The 12421-nt window shown below is 49.5% G+C and overlaps 1 protein-coding gene across 4 annotated transcripts in view; it reads left to right on the top strand.

The window, feature by feature from the left end:
• The window catches only part of RELT (RELT TNF receptor), a 79630-nt gene that overhangs the window by 11256 nt on the left and 55953 nt on the right, over positions 1–12421 (top strand). The window contains exon 1 of one of the 4 annotated variants that reach the window (XM_030557259.1): positions 9213–9217. The exons of the other annotated variants lie outside the window; for them this stretch is intronic. The gene's annotated coding sequence lies outside the window, so the exon portion shown is untranslated. Of the gene's footprint in view, positions 1–9212; positions 9218–12421 lie in introns of those variants that run through there. 4 annotated transcript variants of the gene reach the window in all.

Here is a 12421-nt window from a genome sequence, read left to right as displayed (position 1 = left end):
GACAAGTTGTCTTTTGAATTTGGAACCTTTCTCCTTGTGGATCAGAAACCCAAATCCAACAGCCTTCGTGATGGGGGATTTGCATGTTGCAGACAAGACACCTGATGTATGTCCCGTGTTGTCCCACGCTTGGGGACCTAGAGCTGCAGCCCTGGCCCATCAGTTCCAAAAACAAAGCCCCTCTATCTCGTGAGCTAAAGGAGGACCGCTTGAGCTGTCAGTAGGAGTCAGTCCTGTCTCTGTTGGTAGAGCACTTACACACGTGTGTCCGCACCTTGTACTAGTGCATGGACGTGTGTAGATCACCATCCAGGCAGAGTGAGCTGTAAAAAGTAAACTAGATGATGCTGGATACAGTTGGTAGCTCTAATCCCATTGAGGGTGTCACTAGGGTGAGAAATGGGTCTGGTTTTGTGTATCCCTTTAATTTCTTTTCATCTCCATCTCCTCCCCTCCCCCACTGTCTCTGAGTAACTCTCTTGTCAGTCCCCAGCTGCCTCCCCCAGCATAGCATCTTGTGACAGTGTCACAGTATCACAGTGGATGACTTGCGTTGCCCTAATGTTTCGTCTGGGAGGGGGAGGCTGCCTTGCAGCTCATTCTCAAGGGACAAGCCTCGTGGTTGCTTCATTGTTAATGCTGCATTCTATTTCTGCCTCCCGTGTATTTCTATAATAACCCTCTTCATTCTGCAGGGCCTGGCAACCCACCAGGGCACTGAGCCCAGGTCCCCATTTGATTTCCAGGGGGCTTAGCTTCTTTTGTGTGGCAACAAGCCACAGAGGTTGTCTTCTCCAGCTCTTTGTACTGGCTGGTTGCCAGAGAGCCCCAAAAGGAGGCTGTCGCTTGCTGAGAGTTCCCTTTCATTTAAAGGGGATTTGCTGTGTGTGTGTGTGTGTGTAAATGAGGCAATGCCTTTTTTGGTGGGGGGAAAAGGGGGTTGTGTATCTTTTTTTTGCTGATTCACTGTGCACAAAGAGGATCTGAAAAGCTTTGTGTGCAACTTCTCTGCTTGTTTTTACCTTAGACATTCCAGCTTGTCCCACTTCCCGTACAGACTCTTCGGACAAGCTGGATTGTGGCACAAAGAGTGAATTAAACAGGAGCAACCCTCCCTTCTCCGTGGCTCTCTTCATATGCCTTATATACACTCTCTTCTCTAGGCAACGTAACATCTTTTTCCCTTCCAGCGGAGTGCTGGGAGCTCCCATTCGAGTCTGCCAGGGAAAACTAGATTTGAGGTTTAATATTATTGAGGTTACTAAGGCAGCCAAAAAAACCACAACCCTACTGTTCCAACAGAACTTTTAGGCTTTCTCTAGCATGTAAAAGGCTGGAGAAAGTGGGGCTTACCTTCAAAGGAATGCTGTGAAAACCCTACTGAAGAAAATCTGCCCCAGCATTTTACCCAGAACCCTGGGCATTAAAACCTAACTTTCAGATGAGGCCTTGTGACTCTAGATGTTGCTCAGCTTCGAGAGTGATACCAGACTTGTTGGTTTTGCCCTGGGTAGATTTTTGTGCCCTCGCAAGGTGACACAATTACTCAGGAGAGGGGGTGTATAAAACCTGGTTCTCTGGTTTATTTTATTTTTGGTTGGAGTTTTGTTCTGCGTTTGTACAGCATCTGGCACAATGGGGCCCTGGTCCATGCCTAGGGCTCCTAGATGCTACAGTGATACAAATAATTAACTCTCTGGTTTTCTTCCTCCACAACACAACTGAAATGTGGTGCCTAAAACGCCACCAATGTGCTGGAGAGACTGGTCTGTGTGCATTTGTTTACAGATCAGCTGCTCCTCTCTGTGCAGTTGTAACAAAGATGGTTCAGAAAAACAGGGCTGCAAACAATCAAGGGGCCTGCAGCAGCAACAGACAAATAAAAACTCACTGTGGCAAAGAGCCAAGAGATGGCAGCCGTGCATTCTTGGTTTGTCTTGCACGTGAGTGAGAACTCAGCTGTGATGACTGCTGGATCGCTGCATAAAGCCCACACTTTGAAGCTAGTTTGTTGATAGAAGAGGTAGAAAACAAACATGGAAGTGAGCAGAGAATTTAAGAAGTCCTGCTTGTTTGACCTCAAAATGGCGCAAACAATGCGCTACCCCCCAGCACGCACACTGCCCTGTATGTGTGTGTCGGGAGAACTATCCAGGCCCTGTTACGCTGGGACTTGCCATTTCAGTAATGGGGGGGAGTTTGCATGGGACAGGCAGTCCTGCAGGGCCTGGCCCTCCGCTCTCTGAGACAAGGCGCCAGCAGCAGCACAAGCTTCTCACTGTGCATCAATCTGAATCGGGCTGAGACATGGCTGTGGGTGAAAGGTCTGGTTCAGTCTCTAGCCTCCTCAGTCTCTGGCCTCTGTGCAGTGACCACCACACATGATGGCTGATACCTGCCCCTTTGGACATGGACTGAGACCCCCACCAGCAGCCGTGTAGTGGCTTCACACTGCCACTAACTCGGACCAGCCTTGAATTGGTGCCGTGTGGGTTAAGGGTTCCCTGTTTGTCCCATGAGCCACCCAGACCCCTGAAACTAGGGCTAGGAGAACTCCCTCAAACTGGCAGTCAGGCAGCTCTTCCTGAAGCCAGAGACGTCTTGGCGTCTCCTGTAAGCTCGCGGCTCTGACCAGGAGTGAAAAACGCAGGGCATCGTTTGAGTTGGGAAGGATGGAGTAGGCTGAGAAATTGTCTCCTAGAGAATCTGTGTGTTCCAGTGCCTAGGATCAGGGCTTGGGAGAGCTGGGTTCTAGTTCTGTTACTGCCCTGCTGGGTGACCTTTGGTAAATCCTTTCCCCTCTGTTTTTACACTAATGCTTTGTCTTGTCTCCCAGACTGTAAGCTCTCTGGGGCAGGGACTGTCTGCTACTGTGTTTGTACCGCACCTAGCACAATGGGGTGCTCATAGCAATAGGGGCCTATACACATGGCTGGACTGAATGTGAGGAGATACTTAACAAGACTGGGTCTATTCAGCTTGGAAAAGGGAGGACATGATAGAGGTCTATAAAACCATGACTGGTGTGGAGAAAGTAATAACACTTCCTTCTCATAACACTAGAACTAGGGATCACGAAATGAAATGAATAGGCAGTGAGTTTAAAACAAACAAAAGGAAGTACTTCTTCACAGCACACAGTCAACCTGTGGAACTCATTGCCAAGAGATGTTGTAAAGGTCAAGACTAGAACAGTTAAAAAGAGAACTAGATAATATCACAGAGGACAGGTCCATCAATGGCTACTAGCCAGGATGGGCAGCGATGCAAAACCATCTCTGAAGTGTTCCTAGCCTGTTTGCTAGAAGCTGGGAATGGGAGACAGGTGATGGACCATTTGATGATTACCTGTTCTGTTCATTCCATCTGGGGCACCTGGCTACTGTCAGAAGACAGGATACTGGGCTAGATGGACCTTTGGGTATGACCCAGTGTGACTGTTCTTATGCTACTTGTTCCTGGTTCTGCTTCAGCATCCCTGAATGTTTGTCCTCCAGGCCTTGTACTGGCCTGCCCAGCTAACACCAGGCAATAGACTCTCTGGGATCTCTGCTTGATGCTCAGAGCATTGAGTGCAATGGCTTCCCTTCCATCTTCCCCTGTCCTTGCTTCCTGCTGAGTCTGATTTCAGATCCGCCCTTTATGTGAAGCTCAGCAAATCTCCTCTTCCTCCGGCTGCTGCCGTCATTCACTGCCAGGTGGTGGTTACATTTTTATTTTAAGGTTCTGTGATCTGCCCAGTGAGATCTGGACAGAGCAGAGTTTTCTGCTGGTAAAAGCTCAGCCCTGTTCTGTGTCTTCTGCTGTAAGGGGTGAGGAGGAGCAGCAGGTGGAGACAGTGTAGCTTAGCAGACAGGGCATTGTACTAGGACTTGGGAGACCTGGGTTCTGTTCCCTGTTCTACTACTGTGTTGCTGGGTGACCTTAGGCAAGACATGTATCTGTGCCTCAGTTTCCCCCATATGAAGATGACACTAACCTCCTTTGTGAAGAGCTTTGAGATCTATGGATGAAAAGTGCTGTGAGTAAGAACTCAATGGTATTTAATGCTTTATTGAATGGTGGCAATCTTTATATAAATGCTGTGTGATATGAACACTAACCCTGACAGTATGGTATGTAACCATTATCCCTAACTGACGCATGGGGAAACTGAGGCAGATAAGCTAAGAGTCTTGCTGAAGACTATGGAAGAAGCCAGGATTGGAACACACAGACCCCAGCTCCCAGTCCAGACCCCTGACTGTGTTCTGTCACTTTTTGGCAGCTCTGTTTTTCACTGAATTAAACTCCCAAAGTTCAACTTCTCATCAAAGCCCCCATGACTCAGGCATCCTTCTCCTCCCAGCACAGGCTGCTAGTGGCCTGAAAGCCCTAGGAAACTAACTGTATTCAGGATGACCAATTATAAGGGACACAATAGGTGTAGCTGGGATCCTTTAGTCTGTGGGCCAAATTCTTAAGAGCTGGGCGGAATTTGATTTCCATGAGGTCAGCCCATGCATGCTCCAGGACTCCCTATCCCCCATAATGGTGGTAGAAGTGAGAAGAAAAGCATCAAAATCCTAACCATGTGCCACCAGCTTTGAAAATAAGTCTCAAGGAACATGTGGTCTAGAAAAGATCTGCTGCAGGTGCTGCTGCCTAACCCTGGCCTCAATCATAATGCAGCAAATGCTACTACCAGCTGTGTCCCTCATCAGGCCAAGAACAATCAATAGTGTGTCAAGAGCTACAGGTGACCTATGAGTTGTAATTGCTACTCCTAAGCTACAGAGGGGGAGTGAGGGAAAAAGAGAGATTTTGATCCCCAGCTGGGGTGAACTGGTGCAGCTCCTACTTTCACTGGGTTTTTAATGAAACTGAGTCCCAGGCACTTAAGATTTTTTTTCCCTAGCCATTTCCACCTATCCCAGGTGATGCATAGTGGTAGAAGGTGAAATAGCTTTTTTTCAAGCTAATTGCATCCATCCCAGTGCTTTTTTTACTGATATAAAATTGGTGCAGTGATGAATTGTTAGACCATATTACAGCCCGAGGTGAAAGGGAAGGAGATCTGTGTGAGAAAAGAGAGGTCTGTGTCTGGAAAGAGAAGTTGTAGTTTCCTGGTCACCAGCAAGGCTGTGGGCGAGATTTCCCCCTCCCTCGTGCTGGTATAAATCAAGAGTTGCTGTAGAGAAATCAATGGAGTTACACCTGTGCAAAGCTGCTTTGCAAGAAGAATCAGGCCCAGCATGTGGCTGACTTGACTTTTGAATTGCCATGGCTTGTGGGTAAAGGGCCCACAGCTCCTTGAATCTCTTGCTGTGCCCATAGGCAGGTTTACATCTGCTAACAGTAGAAGCAGTTGAGATGATGTGAATCCACTGGCAAAGGATAGCAGTACAGCCCTGGAAAACAGGCACAGTCCCCACTGTCCATTTCCAGCTTCTGCCCCCACTCCATTCTGTTCTTTCTGGGTCACTCTCATCTGGCCCAAACCTCAGGCAGGCACCAAGAAAGCAAAGAAATGGCACCACCTGGGTTCGATGAAGTGAGGTTGTTGATCTGAGCACCATCTACATGGGGCCTTGCACTCCTCATGTCCTGCTGAACAGGCCAGTGCTGAGAGGGGGTGAGGTTCAGGCCACACACCCCAGAGAGTTGGCCTGTTTGCCAGCTGAAGTCACCCTAGCAAAACCAATGGATTGTGACTGGCACAGAGCAGCTCTGGCCACTTCCACCTTTTTCTCCAGAGGCTCCTTCTCCAGCTGCCTCTTCTGATGACCAGGGGCATCACCTGACTCTGAGGAATGAGCTGCTGTCTCAGGCTCCCAATGTCTCCTGCTTGTCTTGCTAGCATCGGTCTAGCCACCTCTTTGGAAGCCTCTGCCTGCAGATCAGATCTGAAAGCAACTCTGGGTATAACATCAGGCTTTGTCTTCACTGCAGAGTTGGGCCAGGCTCTTACCTGGGTGTTGTCCCTGACTGACTCACTCTCACACACACTCACTCTCACCTGAGTTTGGCAGTGCTTTTGACCCCAGCTAGCTGGGGGCGAGGGTGTTAGAGCCCAGGTGCTGCTTTCACTGGGGCTGGTAACCTGCCAACTTTGCAGTGAAGGCACAGGCATAATCACTGGAGTGCTGATGGTCCTCCAGTGCCTTCCCACAATTCTCCCTGTGCATCCAGATGGCCCAGTTCTGCTGATTCATTGGGAAAGAACCCAAAAGCGACTCTGCTTAGGGCAGCCCAGCGTGCCATGGGATAAGCCTCCAGAAGTCCTAGTGACTCTCAGCACCCAGGAGGACACAGTAACTCAGGTAGGGCTTCTGCACTGTGATTGCTCATCCAGGATAAACTAATCCAGCCACTCAGGCCTGGCAAGGACGTGAACCTAGTTCTCCTACAGCCTGGGCACTCCCCTAGGATATTTTGGTGGGTATGATGCACATGCACACCCCTCCCCTCTTGTTTTTTCACAATCAAATTGTGGTTTTGTGGCCATCCCTAACCTTGATGCCTGGGGAATATTCTCTCCCTTGGTGCTTACAGTGCTAGGAGCTTCATGAAAGGGCTGGGAGTGGTGAACAGCAGATGTTCCCCTTTGCAGCAGCTTCCTCTTCCTTCATAGCTGAGTGATGCTTCTGCCCCCTGAGAGCAGGGCTGTCGCTCTCCATAAAAACGTCATGGAAACTCTCGGCATGTCCCTTCTTTAAATTGTTCTTATGACTTTATGGACCATGTTTTCCATGACACCAGCCACATAAACTACCAAGGGTCTGTTTACACTGCACGCTTCTTACCATGGTGTGTGGAGTACATACCCTACCTGCCCCCCAGCATCAGTAGTGATGTGGATGGTGAGACACTCCTTAAGTGAGTACCCATAGGCACAGACTCTGTGTGGGTGCTTCAAGGCTGGAGCACTCGCAGAAGAAAAACAGGGTGGCTACCAGTGGGTGCTGAGCACCCACCATCAGCATCTACCGTGGGTCAGCTGTTCTGCAGTGTGCAGGAGGCCTTGGGGAGAGGCAAGGAGTGGGGGCAGAGCAGGAGATAGGGGTGTGGACTTGGGGGAAAGGTGGAGTGGGGGCAGAGCTGCGAGAGCACCTGGCACATTAGAAAGTCAGCACTGATGAACACACCTGAACCATTAAGGTGTGTACCCTACACACCCAAGCAGTGCCTCTCCTGTCTACATTGCTATTGTTAATCCTGCTGCTGGAGTCCTTTATGGGCACGTATAGCCCCACACTGCAGTCGGCACACAGCCCGCTTTTCACTGTGGCATGTAGCTACTCATTCCACACACACTGTCAGTGGTGTGCAATGCACATCTAGGCAAATGTGATGCATATCATTGGATGCTTGATTGGCCCCAGACAGTCTGGCAGCAGGTGGGTGATGAAGAGCAGGCAATGAAGGAATCGAATAACTTGACAAGTTAATTCCTCTGCACATAGCAAAACCGAAGACATGTCTTCATCAATGTGAGCTGTTATAGTGGAGGGTCATCTTAGCTCAGTTTGAGCACCCCCCCCCCCCTACCCACAGGGCAGGGAATTGAAGTTGCCCTCTGCTTGGTATAGGAGTTGGAAATCCCTAGGTCTGACTCACTGAATGGCCCTGGACAAATCACTGTGAAATGCATGGGTAAGCTGGGACAGTGGCTGGTGTTTTCCTGATAGCCCCAGCTCCTGGAGTCAGGTGAATTTGTGACACTCTCTGCTTCCATTATTATTTTTAAAGGCAAGTTTCTAGTACTCATGGTTGCAGAGAACTTAAAAGCATGACCCCATAAGCCTCAAATGCCAAACAGCCAATAAAGACTCCAAAGCTGAGCATCAATGCTGCATCTCTCTTCATCAGAGACACTCTGGAATAGTATTGCTGCCTTTTAGCTGGACTTGGCTAATACTGTAGCACCTTCCATCAGAGCATCTCAAAGTGCCTTGTGGAGAATACACTAATACTCACAACACCTGTGCCTGACAGATGGTGAAACAGAAGCGGAGGAAGTGTGACTTACCCAAGACTGCATCGCGTGATGGGAATTCAGGCCTGTACACTAACCAGGCTGCCTGTTACTGTAGTACAGGGGTAGGCAACCTATGGCACGGGTGCCGAAAGCGGCACGTGAGCTGATTTTCAGTGGCACTCACACTGCCTGGGTCCTGGCCACCAGTTCAAAGGGCTCTACATTTTAATTTAATTGACGCTTCTTAATCATTAAAAAAACTTTACATACAACAATAGTCTAGTTCTATATTATAATCTTATAGAAAGAGACCTTCTAAAAAATTAATGTATTACTGGCACATGAAACCTTAAATTAGAGTGAATAAATGAAGACTTGGCATACCATTTCTGAAAGGTTGCCAGCCCCTGCTGTAGTAAATGGAGATGGCCAAGATTATTGTAACCTAGCTCCTTGGTAGGCTCTCTATCAAACAAAAACTACTTTCAAAAACTAGTCTTGGAGTGAGCAATTTGTGCAATATCTCTGCATGGAATGTGTCCAGGGCTGGCCTGTCAAAGTGATGTCTCTGGCTACATGCCATATAGCCCCTGTCATCTGAGCACCTCCTAGCTACTAATGAAATTATCCTCGCAAAGCCCCCGTGAGGCAGGACAATGCTGCTCTCCCCATTTTACAGATGGGAGTTGCAAACCGAGGCACAGAAAGATCAAGCAGTCTGCCTAACACTGTACCCAGGCTGCCAGAGCTGGGACTCAAATGCCACGCTCTGAAATCCCAGTCCAGTGCTTTAGCCACTAGGCTGGCCTTCCTCTCCTAGGAGAGCTCGCCCCATGGCAGATGCCATGTGCTCCATCAGAGCAGCCATGTTAGGGTGATGGAGCCGTAGCCCCAGAAAAGGAGCCTGACCTGGAATCAGTGGCGTTAAAGTGCTTGTGCTGCAGCTCCCTCTCCCAGGATCTCTTTGAAGCTTCCCATGTCTCAGAGATTATAGTCCATTTTTGATATGGCTCAAAGCAAAGGGAACCTAATTAGCCTCTGCCATCATATCTGCTCTAAAGATCTGAGCCTTGTGAAGCCAGTAGCAGAGGATTGACACTAATGCTGCTCCATGCTAAGCCTCGCTAGAGCCAAACTGGCTCTGATCATGGGCCTCGCACTCTGGGTCTGTCTGTCGGCAACAGTTCTTGTTCTGTGTAGTCAGCCTAGACCCACTCGCCTTCCCCTGGCAGCTGCAGCGGCTCACGCTTCACCTGGGTGCCCGCAATCTGCTCTGCTCTGCTCGCTCAGCCTCTCAAATCCTCACCAGTGAGAGGGATCTGCAGCCTGAGCCCGACTGATAACCTAGCTGCCGATGCACGAGGCGGAATGGAACGCGGCTCGCTTGTGCGTTGCTGCCTTGGCCCTGCAGGGTGGGAAGGAGCCTGTCTGTGAAATGAGCAGCTCTCGCTCAGGGCGGCTCAGCGAGCAGACGCAGAGTGGGATGGTGCAGGCTGAGTCCAGAGAATTGTTCTCTTCACATCCCCAGCAGGGTTCTAATCAGCAGCGAGGTGGGCTGGGTGAGTGATCCTGGGAGCACAGCAGCAGGTGCTGCTCTGGATACAGTGCCATAGTTGTCCATGGTGCATCAGAGGGGTCCCCTGCTTCACGGGCTAGAGCACTGGGCTGGGAGTCAGGAGACCTGCCTTCTGTACCCAGTTCTGCTACTGCCTTTGGGCAAGTCCCTTCATTCTGTGCCTCTTAGTCTTTCTTGTCTTACCCTTTGTCCTGCTCGTTTAGACTGCCAGCTCTCTGGGACTGCCTAGCACAAAGGGGCTCTGATCTCTGTTGTGGACTCTAGGTCCCCCTCTAATAGAAATAAATGTGAGGATGTCATAAACAGATAGCCAAGGGTTAATGTTGTTCTTTTACCTGTAAAGGGGTGACACCAGTAACCTGAAACACCTGACCAGAGGACCAATCAGGAAACAAGACTCTTTCAAATCTGGGTGGAGGGAAGTTTGTGTGCGATTTCTTTGTTCTGTCTTGGGTCTGACCCTCTCGGCTCTGAGAGTGATTTTTGTATCTCCAGCTTTCTAATCTTCTGTTTCCAAGTTGTAAGTACAAAAATAGTAAGACAATAAGGTTTATATTTTCTTTTGTATTTACATGTGTGTAGTTGCTGGAATGTTTTGAATTGTATTCTTTTTGAATAAGGCTGTTTGTTCATTTTTTTTAAGCAATTGACCCTGTATTTGTCACCTTAATACAGAGAGACCATTTTTATGTCCTTTTCTTTCTTTTTTTATATAAAGCTTTCTTTTTAAGACTTGTTGGAGTTTTTTTTCTTTAGTGGGGACTCCAGGGAATTGAGTCTGCAGCTCACCAGGGAATTGGTGGGAGGAAGAAGTCAGGGGGGAAAATCTTTGTTAGATTTACTAGCCTGACTTTGCATACCCTCGGGGTGAGGGAGGAAGAGGAGAGATTAGCTCTCTCTTGGTACTTGTGTTTTCCAGGACTGGAAATAGGGAGGGTGGAGTCCCTCTGTTTAGATTCACAGAGCTTGCTTCTGTATATCTCTCCAGGAACCCAGGGAGGGAACACGCGGGGGGGGGGGGGAGAGGGAAATGGTTTACTCCCGTTTGTTGTGAGACTCAAGGAATCTGAGTCTGGGGGTTCCCCAGGGAAGGTTTTGGGGAGACCACAGTGCACCAGGCACTGTATAGATTCCTGGCTGGTGACAGCTTTACCAGCTTGGACCTGGTAAACTAAGCTTGGAGGTTTTCATGCTAACACCCATATTTTGGATGCTAAGGTCCAGATCTGGGGAAAAGGTTGACAGAGGAGTTAGAAGGTTAATAAATACCAGCACATAAGGGGGAGAGAGAGAGCTGATTCTGATCTCTCATCAGTCTACACTGGTATGTCCCTGGTGATAGTGACAGCAGCGCCTGACCTAGCGGGAGCCTTGGGAACAGTGTGGAGGTGATGGATGGCTATACCTGGCACTCTGCAGCTGCAGGGTTTCATCCTAGATTGAAGCTTGTCACGTGGCAGGCTGGAGCAGAGCTGCTGGGCTGCCAGGTGCCCTCCAAGTCTAAACACTCCTCTGTCTTGATCTAGCCCCTCAGACAAACCACTGATTACCGCTTCCCTGCTTGCACTCTCCTGGCTAATGAGGCTCATTGTTGTATTGAGGTGGAGGAGGGTGTGCTACATTGGAGAAGATTTTTCTGGAATGCAGCCACTCACCCTGACAGCATGCAGAGCTGGAGTCTGGCTGGATGATACGGCTTGTAGCTGTGAATCCATTTCCCTAGGTTGCACTGGTCCAGCAGCAAGAGGACACTTATTGGTAGCTTGGTTTGAGTTGTGTGTATTTGGGGAACAGGGGGCAGGGCCAGGGCACCAAGTTGCCAGGCATTAATACACATGACCAACATCTTAGGAAGCTGCTGATGCATTTGTCCGATTATAGAGATGCTGGCAGCTGAGCCCAGATTTCGCTTGTGCCTTTCCTGCCCCAGCAGTGTTCCAGCAGGGCAGCTTGGTATCTGAACTTCCTCTCGCCCATGAGCCAGAATGGGTGTTTGCATTGGCTAGTGGCAAATCTGCAACCACCCTCCTTCCTCCCCTTCCCCCCTCCTTCTCTGTGGGTGTCTGCACATGAACCTGTTCAGTGCAATTAATCTGGGATAATTTACTGCCACTAGCACTCCACAGGGGAGGAGCATTGAAATAACCAGAGCCTCTTTCTGGGGATGAAACACACAGCTGGGAGCCAGGAATTCCCACAGTCTAATCCAAGCTCTGCCCCTCCCCCATGACCTTGAGCAAATTGCTTAACCTCTCTGCCTCAGTTTCCCCAGTGGGGACTGCCTGTAGTAATGACCTCCCAGGGGTGTTAGGAAGATTGAAGTGTCGTCCTTTCCCAGGCAGCAAGAAAACCAGTTTGAACCAGGAAGTTTTTGCCCATGTCCTCTTGGTTGCTCCGATTCCATTACAATAAGTAACTTGCTGTTGGAAGCTGAGTGTAGCCATAGTAATTGTTACCAGGAAGCATCTGTAAATCGCCCCACCAGGGAACTGTACCGGGGTGGGGGTGCAGGGAAGTGGCTGGCTGCAGTGGGTTGGTGAGGGATTATGCTAATTCTATACTGCTGACTGTGTGTGTGCTGATGGGGCAGTGAATGGACGTTGTCAGGGGAAGCTGGCTGGAGAAGCTGTTTTCAGGGGTAGATTAAGGCTTGGGACTCTGGCTAACCTCCCAGAGTTTGAGTGAGGGTGTCAGCTATGCTGTGGGTGCTGATGGGAGGGAGGGTTTCTGGGCACTGGAAGCTGAGGCAGACTGAGACCCCTGAGTAGAGCCAGATCTGCTGTGATCCTCCATTATACCAGGAAACTCCAGCCTGTGCCATACACACACCCTCTCTGTCCAAGCCCCAGCAGGAGAGCAGGGAGGCAGCAGGCAAGACAAATGTT

Source organism: Gopherus evgoodei, chromosome 1 (assembly GCF_007399415.2).
Source record: "Gopherus evgoodei ecotype Sinaloan lineage chromosome 1, rGopEvg1_v1.p, whole genome shotgun sequence".
Lineage (NCBI taxonomy): Eukaryota > Metazoa > Chordata > Testudines > Testudinidae > Gopherus > Gopherus evgoodei.
Note: the sequence above shows the minus strand (reverse complement) of the source record. Positions and strands in the feature narration are given on the sequence as shown.